Source organism: Physeter macrocephalus, chromosome 11, assembly GCF_002837175.3.
Source record: "Physeter macrocephalus isolate SW-GA chromosome 11, ASM283717v5, whole genome shotgun sequence".
NCBI classification, from domain to species: domain Eukaryota; kingdom Metazoa; phylum Chordata; class Mammalia; order Artiodactyla; family Physeteridae; genus Physeter; species Physeter macrocephalus.
This window is the reverse complement of record NC_041224.1, coordinates 49,735,821-49,753,334: the sequence shown is the minus strand read 5'-3', so window position 1 is coordinate 49,753,334 and position 17,514 is coordinate 49,735,821. Positions and strand designations below refer to the sequence as shown.

General features: G+C 41.4%; 1 protein-coding gene and 1 long non-coding RNA gene across 2 annotated transcripts in view; both read left to right on the top strand.

Annotated features, from left to right (window-relative positions):
- Window positions 1-5,272, top strand: part of LOC114487225 (uncharacterized) — a 34,652-nt gene extending 29,380 nt beyond the window's left edge. The window contains exons 4-6 of the long non-coding RNA XR_003682150.2: window positions 3,868-3,936; window positions 4,148-4,192; window positions 5,246-5,272. This is a non-coding gene — a long non-coding RNA (uncharacterized lncRNA). The remainder of the gene's footprint in view (window positions 1-3,867; window positions 3,937-4,147; window positions 4,193-5,245) is intronic.
- A 12,053-nt stretch (window positions 5,273-17,325) lies between these two features.
- MNS1 (meiosis specific nuclear structural 1) overlaps window positions 17,326-17,514 on the top strand; it is a 132,006-nt gene continuing 131,817 nt past the window's right edge. The window contains exon 1 of the mRNA XM_055087972.1: window positions 17,326-17,417. The gene's annotated coding sequence lies outside the window, so the exon portion shown is untranslated. The remainder of the gene's footprint in view (window positions 17,418-17,514) is intronic.

The following is a 17,514-nucleotide window of genomic DNA, read 5'->3' as shown; positions in this document are numbered from 1 at the left end:
TGAGAGAAGAGGGTTAAAGTATTTCTAAGGTTTCTATCAGGTTTATGATATTGGTAAGTGGGTTGTAAAACACATTATGTGATGTTCAGAGAAAACGTAATATATTTATCTGTGACTGATCTGGACTTCCTCATGTTTCTCAACCCATGCATGGATCATGTAACCAAATATAGTTAGAGAAACTATATTCAGGCCAATCTAATGAAATAATAGAACTAACCCTGTAGATAACACTCACTCTTTCTAGGTAAAAATGCTCAGCCTCTTAAATTTCTTCATTTAGTCTTTAGTCCCTATTCCACCTTCTCTCCAGGACAGTTTCTGGGTGTATAGAGGGAGGGGAGTGGCTTATGTTATATGACCTTATGACGAAGGAAAGGAGTCAGCTTCTTAGATTTTCTTGGTATCCTCTGGCTCCTCTGATCTCCAAGGTACCATCTCTTGTTTGCCTCATTGCAGCCTGTCCTGAAACCTTTCATAAGGTCTAGGGGAGGGGTTGGCAAACTTTTCCCATAAAGGGCCACATAGTAAATATTTTAGGCTTTGTGGACCTTACAGTCTCTGTTATAATTACCTAGCTCTGCAGCTCAAAAGCAGCCATAGACAACATATAAACAATTGGGCATTTACCTTATTTACAAAATCGGCCAGCAGGTTGGATTTGACCCACGGACCATAGTTTGCTGACCCCTTGGTTGACTCGGCTTCCCCGAACTCTCACTCTCGTAGACCCTGCCTTCTGCATGCTTACCACTCAGGGCTCAACTGGCTCCATCTGGAACCCTGGCCTGAGGGGTCCACTCCAAGTCTCTGTTGTGAGGTCATCTCACCACCTCCAGGGGTAGCCCTTAAGGCCCCCGACTCAGAACCAGGGCACACGGGAACAAAGGCTCTAGTTTCTTTCTGTTGTACCCCTCCCTGCGTTGTATATGCCCCTCAGTTTAGTTGGTGTTTCCATAACCACCCTGTCTTAAAGCTTTGCCCCAAGAAGAGAGAAAAAAGTAAGAACTCTGGAGTCCACTGTCTCTGGTTCCCTTCTTCTCACTATCCCTTAGGGTCAGAAGGGTCAGGTTTTTTTTTCCTGACCTATATTTTTACTCTTATCACAGAACAATAAGCTTCCTGGTCTAGCTGCCTTAGTGGAAGGAGTCTCTTCTCTCTGATATGAGAGAACTCTTTGAGTTGGTGCTTCCATACTTAATTCTTAACATGTTTAAGGGGAAATAAAGGAATTTTGAAAATCTTGTCTTGAGAAAATAATCTGTTTGCGGACTAACATCTTTCTGCAAAATTCTCTTTTAAATATTAAAAGCTGGGTATTAACTCTTTCATTCTCTTTATATGCTTTTTGGAGCCACCACTACCAGTAAACATACAAATGTCTTTACTGGAAGTACAAGACTGGGGGGAAAGTCCTGTATTCAGGAAAACAAACGAGAAAAGCACATTCATGCTTTTTTTCTAAAGCTTACAAGTGAAAGGAGAAGCAAAATGCGGCAGCTGTGGAAGAGTCGCCAGAAAGCAGCCTCATTCCTAAATAGTTGTTTTATCTTTTATTCAAATCAGTATTGATCATTCACCTTATTTAGCACATGGGGCTCCAAATGACTCTGTGCTGTTTATTCTCCAATATACTCTCAAAAGACTAACTTTCCTGCCCAAGGATGTCAGAAGCATGTGCTGGTGTCTCTGAGGCACTTCCTGAAAGAGAGGTGTGGAATGGATGCGAGAACTTATGCTTTAGGGTCTTACAGGACCACGTTCCCATCTCTGCTTTGCCCTTCAGTTGCTATGAAATCATGGACTAGTTTTTTACTGTTTCTGAGTCTCATGTTTCTTATTTCTAAAATTAGCTTTGTGATATGTAATGTTATATAACTGACTAGAATAGGGCCTGATTTTATGGTACATGTTCACTACATGGACTTTGATAGCTAAAGCTATTATCAGGAGCAGTCTAAGATGTCTTTAATTCAGTCATATTAGTGGATAGTCACAACTCTGTTTTGTAATCGCTGTGTCTTTGTAAAGGATTTTTAGCAAGTTGAATTGAACTTGGATTGAATTGGACAGTGTCTACATAAATCTCTGCTACATTTGACTGTTTCTTCACTCATTACAGGTGACCTCCAGTGGAGGAAAGCAGTGATAGGTTGGTTGGTACTGGATTTCAAGTACAATTTATGACAAGAATTACACATAATTGTCTTTTCTTTAAAAATTTTTTGCCTTTATATTTAAAAAATCATACTTCTTGGTGTGCAAAGAATAAACACACCAGCAAAACATACCACTTTAACTGACCAAACTGACATTTAGACCCTGTAGTTCATGCAAGAAAGGTGTGGGTTTCAGATACGTATAAGCAATTCAATAGTTGTAAGGGTTTAGTTCCATTTGTCCCTTTTGCAACAAACAGACAAGAAAAACTTGTCTCCCCTGACCCCTGTCTTTTGGCTTTACTCATAATACTTACTGGGAAATGAAATGTTAAATGAGGTCAAATAATAAATAGGTACAGAACTGTTTAAAAGTCAATACCAATTGTTACATTTCCCACAACAACTTCACACCAGAAAATAATTAGATTTGGTACCAAGCTCACTGATGCTGAGTCTTACTCCACTGATTCCTATTCTCTGTGGAGAGGCAGACTCAGTGTTATTGCCTGAAGACTGTTTTATGGATTTTAGTTTTTTAATTCCCATGAGAGAGTTCAAATGGCCACAGCTGCTGGGCTTATCAAAGTGTAGCTGCAGACATCTGCGCTGTGTTTCCTGCTGTTTTTGATATTCCCTATGCTTATTTAAATGTACTGTGACTGACCTTTAGCCCAATCAGTTTAACTTTACATTGAGAGTTTATTGGGGATAGTGGAGGTGGGGAGAAGAGTGAGTTTCATGATGAAAACTCATGTGAGGAGGTAAAAAGTCATCTTTGGAGAGACCCTTTGTCTATGAAAATGAGGAAGTAGATCAAAGAGAAGAAAAAATTAAACGCACAAAGGCTGCCCAGGTAAAAACTCCATAATGAGAATGGAAGAACTGTGGAAAACAGGAAATAAATTTGAGAAATTAATAACACGTGCTTGGTCCATCCTATGCCCATTCTCTTTCCTTTGACCTTTGGCATTTCCTCTACTGTTCTCCTGGCTGCCTATGCCTGGCCCAGGGACACTTTCCCTAACTTCCCCTTTCTTCCTGCCCTGTCCTTAATCCTCATTAGGATGTACTTCCTCTGCATCCCTGGCCCAGGTAATGGGATTGCTAATGTGATGGTCTGATAATAGGTGTATGTATGTTGGTATCTGCAATTTAGCTTCAGTCTGCATAACACTACACATTGGTGTTTCGCAACACTTCTTTAAGAGGGTCTGTTAAAGATAGACACTCATTAGAAGTCTATGCAAATTCCCACGATGGAGCATGCATTCATTCATTCAATTATAGTTATAGGAAGGCTGTGTTTTTTAGGCATGTTCCGAGGATGCCAAAATAAGACAGACTTGTCCTTAAGGAGCTCGTGATCTAATCCAGGAGAGACACGTGAGCAAATAATTGCAATGCCATATGACGAGTGCCCCAGTAGTTACATGTGTGGGGAAAGAGCAGGTGAAGGAGGAGAAAAGGCAAAAAGGTGTTCACAGAGGAGGTCATGTTGAATGAATAGGAGTTTGCTGGCTGGACAAGTAGGGAAAAAGCATCCCAAGCATTGGAAGTAGCCAGTGCAAAGACACAGAGGAATGAAATAATCTAGTGCCTCTATAGGGAGCAGATAGATAGAAGTTCAACGAGGTTGAAGGGAGCAGGGGTCAGACGATGAAAAGTTTTGAATGTATTACTAAGGATCTTGGGTATTATTTTATAGGTGATGGGCAAGTTGAGGAATTCCTGACACCTTTGGACCTTGAAGCAATAGAGATTTGTCCCAGGCCAGGTTAGTGCTCTGCACTGTCCCTTTCTTCCTTTCAATGGGCTTGCTTCCCCTCAGGTGCCAAGAGCTGAGTTAGTCACACTCTGGTTCATGGCACTCTGTTGACATGGGTCTATGCACAGCCCCTCATTTATTTCATTATGTTATATTTTAATTTTTATTTCATTTTCCCCCTTCAACCATGATCCCTACACCCATTCCTTCCTCCCCACAGAGGCCTCCAGTCTGGTGGATTTGGCAGATGTCCTCAGATATTTATGTATCCTTGTAACTTATGCTGTGCTCTTTTGTATGTCTTTTTTCTTTCCTGTTGTATTTATTTATTTATTTATTTATGTTAGCACATAAAAACGATTTAAAATTTTTATTTTATATTGGAGCATAGTTGATGAACAATGTTGTGTTAGTTTCAGGTGTACAGCAAAGTGATTCAGTTATACGTATACATGTATCTATTCTTTTTCAAATTCATTTCCCATTTAGGTTATTACAGAGTATTGAGCAGAGTTCCTTGTGCTTTTCGTATGTGTTTTTAATTCACACAAACAGTATTGTGATATAACTTTTTTTCATTCAGCACTATGTTTTATAACCTATCTTATGGCTATATGTATACTTGAATTATTACTTCCTACTCCTGCATAATATCCCACAGAATCTATTCACATTTCCTGATCCCTTCCGCTAAAGTTGAACAAGAAGTTCACTGCCCTCTAGAACAAACAATGCAGCAATAAACATCCTCCCTTATGGATCTGGGTAGGAATGTTTTTAGGTTATGTAATCAAGACTGGGATTGTAGGTATGAGCTGTATATATCTTTGGTTTACCAATTTGGCAGATTGCTCTCCAGAACAGCTATACTAGTTTACACTCCAACTGATTATACATGAGAGTACCATGTCCCTTCATCCTCACCAACATATAGTATTTTCTGACTTTGTAATTTTTACCAAACTCAAATATGTCAAGTGGTACCTCATTTTAATATAGGTGTTTCTCTGACTGCTAATGTGGTTGAGCATCTCTTCAATGATTTGGTAATTGTTCAGATTTCCCTTTATGTGAATTATTCACTTATATACTATCCCTATTTTGCTCCTGGGTTTCCTTTCCTTTTCTTATTTATTTTCAGGTATTCCTCATGTATTGAGATATTAATCCCTTGGCTTCTTCAATCATTGCAAACGTCTTTTCCCATGGTGTCACCTGTTAATTTTGTCCACAGTGTTCTCCATCCGATAGAAATACTCAATTTTGATAAAGACAAAACCATCAGGGTTTTTCTTTAACTTACGACATATACTTTTAGGCCTTGTTTAAAGAAGTTCTCTTCAACCCCCAAATGGACAAAGATACTCTCACATTTTCTTCTTTTGGCTATATAATCTTTTATACTTAGGACTCCTTGATCTGAAGTTCACTTTTGTGTATGGTGTAAAGGAGGGATCTAGATTTGTTTTTCTCCAAAGAGCAAAAAATTATCCCAACTCTGAGTACTAAGTAATCCATTTTTTTCCCACCGATATGTCACCTTTTTCATTTATCGAGTACTCATACGTCCGTGGGTCGATTTCTGAGGACTCTATTTTGTTTCATTGTTCTTTTTGTCTATTTCTACAGCGTTACCACAATGCTTTTTAAAAAATATCTCTTGTTTCTGATAGGGTAAATGTCCCTCAACCCCATCCTTCTTTTTCAAAACTGGTGATGTTATCTGCGGACTTGTATTCTTCCATATAAATTTTGGAATGTTTGCAAATCTCCTCAAAATTGCTGCTGAAATTTAAATTGGGATTCCTTTGCATTTATGGGTTAATTTGGGGAGAACTTATTTTTAAAACAAGTAAATCAGGACTTCCCCTGTGGGTCAGTGGTTAGGACTTTGCCTGCCAATGCAGGGGACATGGATTCGAGCCCTGGTCTGGGAAGATCACACATGCTGCGGAGCAGCTAAGCCCGTGCACCACAACTGCTGGGCCTGCGCTCTAGAGTCCACGCACCGCAACTGCTGAGCCTGTGTGCCACTACTACTGAGCCCGTGCACCTAGAGCCCATGCTCCGCAACAAGAGAAGCCACTGCTGTGAGAGGCCCACGCACCACAATGAAGAGTGGGCCCTGCTCGCTACAACTAGAGGGAGCCCACGAGCAGCAATGAGGACTCAATGCAGCCATAAATAAATAAATAAATAAATAACAAGTCATTTCCTCCATTAACATGAAAAATCTCTACATTTATTCAGGGTCTTTTTAATACCCTTTTAAAGTTCTAGATTTTTCTCCATTGACGTCTTATGCATGCTTTATTATTTAATTCCTAGATATTGTATAGCTGTTGTTATTGTGAGCAGTGCCATTTTTTAAAAATAAATTTATTTATTTATTTTTTAAATTTTTGGCTGTATTGGGTCTTTGTTGCTGCGTGCGGGCTTTCTCTAGTTGCGGTGAGCGGGGGCTACTCTTTGCTGCGGTGCGCAGGCTTCTCATTGCGGTGGCTTCTCTTGTTGAGGAGCACGGGCTCTAGGCACATGGGCTTCAGTAGTTCTGGCACGTGGGCTCAGTAGTTGTGGCTCGCGGGCTCTAGAGCGCAGGCTCAGTAGTTGTGGCACATGGGCTTAGTTGCTCCGCGGCAGGTGGGATCTTCCAGGACAAGGGCTCGAACCCATGTCCCCTGCATTGGCAGGCGGATTCTTAACCACTGCACCACCAGGGAAGTCCCACTAGTGCCATTTTTAAAATTACATTTTCTCTTTAATTGAAATTAGTGTAATGAAACCACTAGCTCTCTTATTCTGACCGGTTGTTGGTTTTGAGGGTTTTCCAAGTAGGGAATCATGGTATCAGCAAAAAATGATATAATAAAGTCTCTTCCCTCTTAAAACTTTTAGTTCTTGCTTCCTTTTCTGTGTTATTGCACTGTCCACGACTTCCAAAATCATACGGAACAAGAGTAGTGATAGCTGTTTTCTTGCCTCATTCCTGCTTTTAAGATGGCTACATTTAGAGTTACTCTAGTAAAGTATGAAGTATGCTGCAGGTAGCAATACAGAGCCTTTAACAAGTTCCAGACATTCCCTTCTATTCCTAGTTATCTGAGAGTTTATATTACAAATAGAGGTCGACTTTTTTCAAATGCTTTTTAGGATTCTATGAGATAGTTGTGTATTTTTTTCCTTTTTTGTTCATTAATGTGGTGATTTACATGGACAGATTTTCTGTTATAAAACCATCCTTCGTCCCTAGGATAAGTCCTATTTCATTATAATATATTATTTTTTAAAAACTCTTCCAGGTTCTGTTAGCTATTTTTTTTTTAGGATTTTACATCTATTTTCATATATGAAATGGTTATAATTTTCTTTTACTACCATCATTTTGTATTGGAATCCAGGTTATACTGACTTTATAAAGTGAGTTGACTAACTTTCTCTCTTTTTCTACTTTCTGTAACAACCTACATATGGTAGAAATTACATATCTCTAGAATATTTGGTAGAATTTACTTGTAAAACAGTCTGGGGCTAGGGGATTTTTATTCTTTTCATGAAAAGGTGAATTCTTATTTTTCCAATTTCACTAGTGGTTTTAGCCTATTCACGTTTTAGATTTCATCTTGTATTAATTTTTGGCATTTGTATACTTTCAAAGACATTTATTTATTTTGTCTAGGTTTTCAAATATATTGGTTATGTATATATGTGTGTAAAATTTTAAATTTCTAATTTCTTTCTGTATTTTGTTTATTTGCAATTTCTCTCTCTCACTTTTTTCCCCTTTAACATTCTTGCCAGAAGCTGTTCTGTTTTATTGATCTTATAAAAAAAATTCAGGTCTTAATTTAGCTAAATTTCTCTATTTTTTTGGTGTTGCTGCTATTCTATATTTTATTGATTTTAATCTTATGTTTATTATTTCCTTCCTTTGTATATCTTTGGCTATCTCTGTTGTTCATTTTCCAATTTCCTGATGTAAGCACTTAGCTCATTAGTTTTAAATCTTTCTTGTTTTCTGAGAGATATGTTTATTAAATCTATAAATTTCCTTCTACGTAGTGATTTAGCATGTCCTACAGATTTTGACTGGTATATTTTTAATACCATCTAATTTTAAGTTTCCTCTTTAAACAAAGGGTTTTGGTACATATTTTTTAGTTTCCAGACAAGTACATTTTAATATTTTTTTCTTGTTACTGATTTCTTATTTTATTACATACAGTCAGGTAACACTGCATCATTTGATTCTTTGGAATTTATTGTGGCTTCCTCTGTGTACTATTACACAGTTGCTTTGTGTAAATGTTTTGTATGTGTTTGAAAAGAAATGTATTCTCTCTTAAGGATAATAAATAGATACACGTTAGATAGGTAGAAAGACACAAGTTCTTAATTTTGTTCTTTAAATCTATCTTCTTTATATTTGATTTTTAAAAATCTGAACGAAGTTGGCCATATGGACTTCAAATTTCCTAATCCAAGGTTGAGTGAGTGTCAATGAAACAAGATTGGGCATGAGCTAGGTGATGGAGGAGGGAATTTTTTTCACCCTCTGTGTCCAATTTGACTGTACTATGCTAATAACTTATTTTTATAGAGACGTGTTTTATTGGCAGTGGTTGTAAGAAGAGTGGAGAATGAGGAAAGGAAATGAATGAGGTTTGGATGAATGCCTCCCCACAGTGGAAGGAGAATTAAAGAAAGTTGCTCCGATTTGCTCTAATTTGGGCCCTGTGGATGGCTTAAAACCTGGAGAAAGGTAATGTGTGTATGTATGTGTGAGTGTGAGTGTGAGTGTGAGTGTGTGTGTGTGTGTGTGTGTGTGTGTGTGTGTGTAGGTGCAGGTACCTTTAATGAACTGGAACATTTGGGCACCAAACTGCTTTGCTTTGGGACATCTTGGATGGAGGGGAAACACAAATAAGAGAGAACACTTTGGTAATACCTCCAAACTGCTCCTTCCTGAACAAAACAAGAAAGCTCTATGCTGTGATTAGCAGGAATAGGTAATTATTTTGGAATCACTTTTTTTCATAATTCTTGCTTTGTGTGAACAAATCTCAAAATTACCATAAATGTAGATAGAAGTTACACATTAATGCAGCCATCGGGTCTGAGACTAATATTTGTTTATGAATGTGAGCTCCCCTGGGGCTTTCAGAAATATTTTGGGAAGTGGACTTTGTAAAAGACTGGATAATCAAGCAGCAGAAGAGCTCAGGGCCATTGGATTTTGGCCATTAAAGTGTTAAAATGACAATTTGTACTCACAGATAGTGACATACTAATTTTTATATGTGTGTGTCTTTGTGTGTGTGTATTACCAGATTATATGTATTTGGAAAAATATAATCTATATAAGCACATATATAACATTTTCCACAACTAGCATACAGCTTTGTAAACCTGCTTCATCCATTCAACCATATGTCATTGATGTGATATAACAGTCAATAAAAATATTACTAGTAATCCACAGTTGGGAAGAATTAATACATTTGAAAATTTGAGGAATTCACCCACTACTGGCTTGTCTGATCAGGCCAGATTTATTTAGCAAGGTAGTATCCAAACATTTAAGTATGCAAATATATAAAGCCAAGTGAGACATCATTTAATTCCTTTATTGTCTTACAGTGAAAGAGAGCAAATGAGCAAGTTGATGGCTTTATGCCAATTATTTTTACTATGATTTCTTTTATGCTAAGGTATAGCTGAAGTCAAGCCCTCCAATTCTAGCATGAACATGCAGCAGCAATAACATGAATATTTCAGGGGCTATAAGATTCTTTTCATGGGTTATGGTTGGAAATAAAAAATTTAAGTTACAACTGCTTTGGCAAATGTCATAAACGACTGGGACTAAATGTAAGAGTGTGTGTAGCCTCAATCCCAGACTTTCTTTAAAAGACCCAAGTTCAGGACTTCCCTGGTGGTCCAGTGGTTAAGACTCCACGCTCCCAGTGCAGGGGGCATGGGTTCAATCCCTGGTTGGGGAACTAAAATCCCGCATGCCGCATGGTGCGGCCAAAAATAAATAAATAAAAAAGACAAAGACCAAAGTTCTGGGTGTTCAAGACCCTCCACAGTGGTACCCCCTTTCTTTCTAGATTCATCTTTTACCACTCACCCCACTTAAAGCAGCTCCACACCTCCTTCCAGTCACACAGACTTACTTAACAGGACATGCATTTTCACATTCAAGGAATATGGCCTAAGGACCATCTTCAAATATCAAAGCCAGCAGCCCTGCAGTACAATGGTGGCAACACCAAGGAACTCAGACGACTGAGGCTGACTGGCTGAGTCCCACAGAACAGTGGGTTTACATGGCTTAGGTCATGACCCCCAGCATGACAGCTACATTTCCTCCAGTCCTCTACCAGACTGCAGGCTTACCTTCATGCAGTCCTCTTGAAGACTGTGTCTATTTGTCGCAACAGTGACCACAACAGGGATCACATAAAGACACTCTCCCTTTCCGAATGACAGCTTGTTGGGAACATCCATTCACACTGAAAGGGAGCAGTATTAATCTTGAGGAGAATTAACCAATCAGAGTATTTAACCTATTTGTGTAAGGGTGGTTTTTCCCATTCCCGGAAAAAAAAAAAGTAGAGTATTTCTGTGTTTAAAGCACATCAAGAATTAATGAACCTCCTTCTCTTTTTCTTACCCAAGGCACATCACTGCTTAAAAGCACAAAGTGCTGACCAAGCCAGTGGTTTCAGAGGGTGGGGCCTCCACACAGCATTTTTAAAGACTCATCCTCATAAGAACTTACTATTTTAATGATAGTCCTGGTAACATATGGTGAATGGAAAACACTTTCTGTAGATTAAGCAACATAGTTCCCATTAATGGTTTACTATACTTGAGACCTTAAAGAGATTTAAGTAACTGTTCATTTGGTGCAGTTTCTGCTGAATTATTTAAAACGCCTCCTTACTGCTTTAACTTTGAATCTGCATTAGAAAGTATAATGCCAATTAGGATTCCTCCATTGCTTCAAATGCTCTAAAAATAAATACAAGCTAAATCCCACCCCCAAATACATTTCTCTCATTACACTGTGAGCTATCATCTTGAGCTTAGGCATAATAAATAAACAACACACAAAAGTTTGTGAAAGGAGAGAGTCAGAAAATTAGGAAATAATTAAGGTAACAGAAATTAAAGTCAAATGGACGGCTTTTTGGCAGTGCCAAAGATACATGGTTCAGAGATGTACACTTAGGTAAAAAACTCAGCGTTTACATTTGACTAGTACAAGTTCCAGAATTACATAATCTAAAACATAAATGTAAGTACTTACACTTATATTAAACCAGAAATGAAAGATATTGGCTCAGTTGACTGATTTGAACTTTATTTACTGTGATAATCAAAAGTGAAAATCAGATGCAAGGCAAAACTTTGGCTGACCATATTTTATTTTTGTTTGTTTTTGCAAAGCTGAGTATTTCTCTTGCTTCCCCTCACCCACCTGCACCACTTTCTTCTCATGATAGGAAGCTTAGGTGTTAACTTTAAGCCTCCATCAGATAAGTTTCACAAAGTAGACCCAAACCGTTTCATATTCCTCATATATACTTCTTTGGCTCCCAAGAAACCTTTCTACAGGCCGCTTCTCCTACCTGGAATGTCTGTCCCTTGCTGCCTCACGTCCCTTCCTCTCCATTCAAAGCACTCTACTTAAGGAAGCTCTTCCACAAAAGAGTTCTCAACTAATCCCATCTGGTGCCAGGCATTCTGATCTCTCTATAAGGATTGTGCCCTATATCCTTGTACATGCCAACTCTCCTAAAATAGTTTGCAAATATGGTTTTCCATTACTTTTGTTACCACACATTTTCACCTGGATACATCTCAGCTGATTGGTACACTGTCTTCCTCACAGTTACTGTTCAGGACCTGTTCCTGCTGGACCACTGGAGGCTTAGAATATCAATTTGAACCAGAGTGCCATCTACTGGTAGGAAAGCTATAATACATCAACATGACTACCTTCTGCCCAATGTACACGCGCGCGCGCACACACACACACACACACACACACACACACACACCAGTTCTCACAGTTTGATTAAAGAATAAGGAATATGCTTATCAAATCAAAACTTTACTCCCACCTTTAGTAATATCTATGTATTCAAAAAGAAATGACAATGAAATAAGAAAAGATCCCCATTTGGATCCTCTAAATGAACCTGTCATCTTCAAAAGATGGGTGTGAATTTTAGACTATGTCCCCCTGCTGTTTTGTAACTTTTTCCTTCTATTTATTAAAAAGATTATATATGAAATGAGGAGCTGGAGCAATATACAATAAAACGTCTGAATGCCATTAAGTTTCTATGGAAATGGCACTGTTTTATGAGGAAGACTAATTTTTGTTTTTGTTTTACTCCAAGAATTTAGGCCTTCCGTAAGGTGAGCCATCCCTCCAGGACTGACCATATCTTTGAGTCATGAGTCTCTGAGTGCGTGATTTCTCAGCACATTATGGAAGGAGTACATAAAAGCACAAAATGAGAAATATTTAGTCCCTGTTTATCAGGCTAACATTTTAGCCTAGTAAATAATTCCTCAAACCCTTTAATAATGCCAATCTTTCTACTCACTATAAAGCACATCACATTGTGGGTAAATTTAAATTGAACAGAAATGGGTCTGTAAATTAAGAGAAAACTTTTCTTTCCCCACACAGAGGCTGATTTAGATAGCATGGGATCATTAGTGACAAAACAGATGCCCCCATCTATAACCCAGAGACAGCTCTCAGCTGTACAGAGAACCTTTCGTTTCCTACAGAGAGGTGAACTCAAAACTTGTCACTGATTTTTCACCCTCTTAATCTTCCTGTTTATTCTGTGCTTCATTAAAGTCAATCTCCACGGGGCAGGCTGTCATCGGAGCTCGGCCTGTCCTGCTGTCTGCTCTCTCCAGAGAGCATCCTTCATCCTGATAAACGGGCTATGAGCTGAGCATGTGACTTCTTAAAGTAAATAGATTACAGAGAGCTGCTCCTTCCACACTTGCTCAACAGAATTTGATAAGCAGGAGCTCTGACGTGGGCATCACGGTGGAGACAATGCTTTCCCAAAAGATGGGGTTTCAGATTTACTGTTGTAAAATGAGATAGAGGATATTTATCTTTATCACTGTGTCATACCATCCGTTTAAGACTGCATTAGCTAATGTTATTTATCTGCCAAGTGCCTCCCTAAGGATTTGGCATCATTATAGGATGTCTGCTGCGTGCCAGGCTCTGCACTAGGCACTGGAGACATAAAGATACTTAGACGGAGGGACAGTGATGGCCATGGTGGGAAACACAGTGAAGCTCCATGGGAAGCCAGAAAGTATGCACTGTTACAACGCCAGCCCATGTTCTGAGCTTAGGGTGTGCCTGTTTGTTGGACTCACAGACCATGTTATCCCGGAGTAACTGTTATATCTGCATGAAAAAGCAGCACTGGGGCCCATGACTGGCTTCTAGGCAGCTCTGCTTCTACCCTGACTCATGCTGACAGATAAAGCAGCAAACCTACCCCGAGGGTGCACAGCTCCTTCCTACCTAGGAAACCAGACGCAGACCAGACTCTGGAGAAGGAAAGTCTCATCTCTCAGAGAGGAGGTTTAGAGGCATCTTGGATGCCTGAGCTGAGGACAGTTGTGTTCCCGTGACCACCAGTGGAGCACTGGAATCACTTCCCAATACCTGGACGATGAGAACTGTGAAAAAGTCACCCCATGTGTCATGGCAAGGGTAAAGGTATGGGCAGACCCATAAGGCTTTGGAAGCATCCATTCCTGGATGGCCAGGGCAAGAAGCTCACTTGTACTGAGCTAAGAAGCAGGATGAGTTCAAGGGAGACTCTCAGCCACCCCACCTCAGTTTTCCCAAGGTCTGAGTAGGAGAAATCAAATCCAAGAAGGGGCCTGATGATTGGCGCTTCTTAATAATGATTGCAACTTCTGCCTGGGAGGCTTGAAGATCAACAAGAAGATAGGACTCCAAGGAGATGGTGTCCTGCTCCACCAGGGGCTGCTCTGGGCTCCTGACTTGCCTCTAGTTTACTTGGTGATAATAGCAGCAGTGAAGAGCCTGCACGGGCAAGGCATCAAGGGCAAGGACTGCAACATCTGTGGGGCTGTTGAACTGTGCAAATCCACCCACCATCATAGCTAACTTCTCTTCCTTTTGGTTCTCCAGGCTCTCGCTGGATCACATGTGTCTCTCTCTCCACTGAGCTCCTCTTACAATGTGCAATTTAGCATTTTATTATAATCAGACTCATAATCTAATTGTTCCTGGTACATTGAGCTACCACAACAAAACCACATTTGTGTCTTTCACTTCTTTGAAATGAGAGACACAGTATCAGGTGTGCAGCAGGTGTCTAATACTTAATCTAATTGGGAATCAGAAAATAAGAGCTTGTAGAAAATGTAAGTATAGCTTCCTCCTTTCAAAGAATAGTACACAGATCCAGAGGATTGCTGCTTTATTCATTCCACAGGTATCTAATGAAACTTTCAAGTCACTGTGCTGGGTGCTGTGCAGGAGACAGAGGTGCCCAAGAGATGGGCCCAGCTCTCACGGACCTTTCAGTGAGGCATGGAAAATAGGAGTCGTGCCCCAATCACCAAAGGGTGAAACCCAGGAGGAAGGTAAAATAAGTCTGAGGGGGGATCTCAGGTGAGGGAGATGATGGGTTATTTAAAGACTCAGGGTGGTTTTATGGAGAAGATGGCAGCTGAATTCCACGTTGAAGGATGTGCTCTGCGGGAATGGGGGAAGAGTATTCAAGTATGAATGTGCCGTGGCCTTCACCAAGCTTTACATCCAACTCAACACCAGCCACAGGAGTCTGCTGAGACAAGTGTGATTGTGGCTGCCATCCACGCTGAGCCTCCTGAGGGTTTGCTGAAGGAGGACACGACCGTCCACCAGAATCAGAGCTCCTCTTGACGTGGCTACCCCAGCTCTCCACACCCAAAGAGTGCTGCCTCTCTCCTCTCGTTTCTCAGTTCTAGTTGTCCCCTCTTCCCCCCACCAAGAGCAGGGAAGCTTGTAGTCCGACTTGCCTTTGGCAGCTGAGCTGCGCTCTGACCTTCTCGGGTGGCCCCAGCGCCAGGGCCCTAGACCAAGGCCCAGCTGTGCCCAGCCCCCCTCTGCCCAAACGTGCTGTGAGTTTCTGCTCTGCCTGGGCCTGGCCTGGTTATCGCGCCCCTGGAGTGGGGGGACAGGTGCGGCCCACTTCTGTCTCGGTTCCGCCTCCGCTCCGCCCCCGGGTTTGCTCTTCCCAGGAGGGAAGCCAGGCTGAGCCTGTTTCTGGGAGAAGAGGGGAGTGGTTGAGTGAGCTCGGAACGCACAGCCCAGGAGCTTCCCAGCCCTCCCCGCCGAGGCCCCAGCTCGCCCCTAACTCTGCCTTCAGATGGCTCCGCCCCGCCCTCCCGCCTGCACAGAAGGCTCACTCTCCCCGAAGCTGCCTGCGACCCCGTCCGCCCTCCCCCATCCACCGGAGTAGCGGCTTCAGCCCTGCTGGCGCTTCCGCCCACCCGGCTTCCCCTCGCTGGGCATGTGCAGTGGCCAAAGCCATCTCCTCTCCAGGTCTGCTTGCTTTCTTTTGTCTCCTGTCGCTTATTCCCTTTGGATTTAGGGAGAGAGGGAAAGCATCAGGATGCCAGCACAGCAGCACAGAGAGCAGAACAGAACAGAGAGGTGCTGGATAACGTGCTTCTCTTCTTAGCTTAAAAGCCTGTCCCACAATTTCCTCTCCATTCTCCCCTCTAGACCTGGATCTTCAGCTTCCTGTCTCCAACTTAACCGCCACATCAGGGGAGTTCTGAAAGTGGCATCTGGATGAAAAGGCAGCCTCTTGGGCACTCCAGCAGCTGGTGAGGCCTTCCTGCCTTCTGATTGTTTAGGTTTCTGAGTGGTGGCAACAGGGGTAGGGAGGGTGGGAAGATGCTCCAAGCCAGGGTACCCTAACGTCCTCCCTCTTGGCTCTGAGGCTTCTTGTCCCTTTGGGCTGGGCAAGCTTTAAGTCACTAATTCTTTAGAGGTATGATATCCTTTTTACCTTTTACTTAAGTTCCTCTATCCCAAAGTTTAGTTTAAGTAAACATTTATTTATGGCAAAAATATATGATTCACTTCTCATCCTTTGGTAGATGTGCATTTCACACTGTTTAATGTCACCCTTTTTGAGGTAGGACAATACATCAGGGCTGTACCCAGTTTCCCTTTTTCCACCTTCCAACTACACCTCATTCTTATCACCTGCCCATGGATGGGGGCCTCCATCTTCATGTCCGTCTGTCAGGCAGGCACTGGCAGTGCTGATGCTGGCTAGACTGAGCTCACATTGCTGCCTCAGAACTTCCAGGGACTTTAAAAAACGCCTTGCTTAGGGCTATCTGTGGATTTGGACTAAGGGAAAAGGCTAGAGGGGTGACTTCTTTGCTGTAATCTGCCGCAAAGGCCTCGTATTTGAACGTGTAGGCAGCAAACTGGTCTCCTGGCCTGATGATATGACAGCCCTGGGAAGCAGTGGTCACAGACCACCCCAGCTTCAGTCAGAGCAAGCAGGGAGGTCATTGGACAGGGTTTCACCTGATCCTTCTCTACTTCCAGCCCCCAAAACCCCCATTAGCTCACGGTTAAGATTCAGGAGATATTCACAGACAAACATGACATAAAATGTGCAGACGTTAAGTACTTAATATTGATCTCCTCAAAAGAGGTTTTAACACCAGTAAAAACTGAAAATAGACTCAAAATAATTTTCCTTTTAGAAATTGTCCTATGGAAGCATTTGAATGCATGATAAAGAGTATCCTTCTCAATCTACTAAGCAAATGTAGAATCCGTGAACCCAAGGCTGACTGAGCCCAGAAGCTTTCTCTCCAGTCTACAGGCCATGGCTCCCTCTAGTGTCCCTGACTCAGCCTTTGCTTCAGATGCCCTGGACCTGAAGAGTCTATTTATATGGAGATTCAAAGCCAGGTTCAAGGAACTTCACTTCCTTCCACGGCGACTCTTGACCACATGCATCTATCTCCTCCCTCCATGAGCCCCTTTGTTATTTTCTGTTGCTTACAACTAACATTTTATCATAGTCTGTTTATAAGTTAATTCTTTCATGTCTTTACCAACCCCCCGCCAAAAAAAAAAAAATCCCACAATATCAGTCATGCAATAAGTATCTAATACTTACTTTAAATTTGGGAATCAGAATATTAGAGTCAGTAAGAAAGCTAATATAGCTGCCTTCTTGCACAAAATGGGAAACAGATCCAGAGAATTCCTGCTTTATTTATCCCACAGGTGTCTAATGAAACTTTCAAGTCACTGTGCTGGGCGCTGTGCAGGAGACAGAGGTGCCCAAGAGGTGGGCCCAGCTCTCACAGACCTTTCAGTGAAGCATGGAAAGTAGGAGTCGTGTCCCAATCACCAAAGGGAGAAACCCACGAGGAAGGTAAAAATAAGCCTGAGGGATCTCAGGTGAGGGAGATGATTGGTCTGCTGAGGGACTCAGGGTGGTTTTATGGAGAAGGTGGTACTTGAGCCCCATC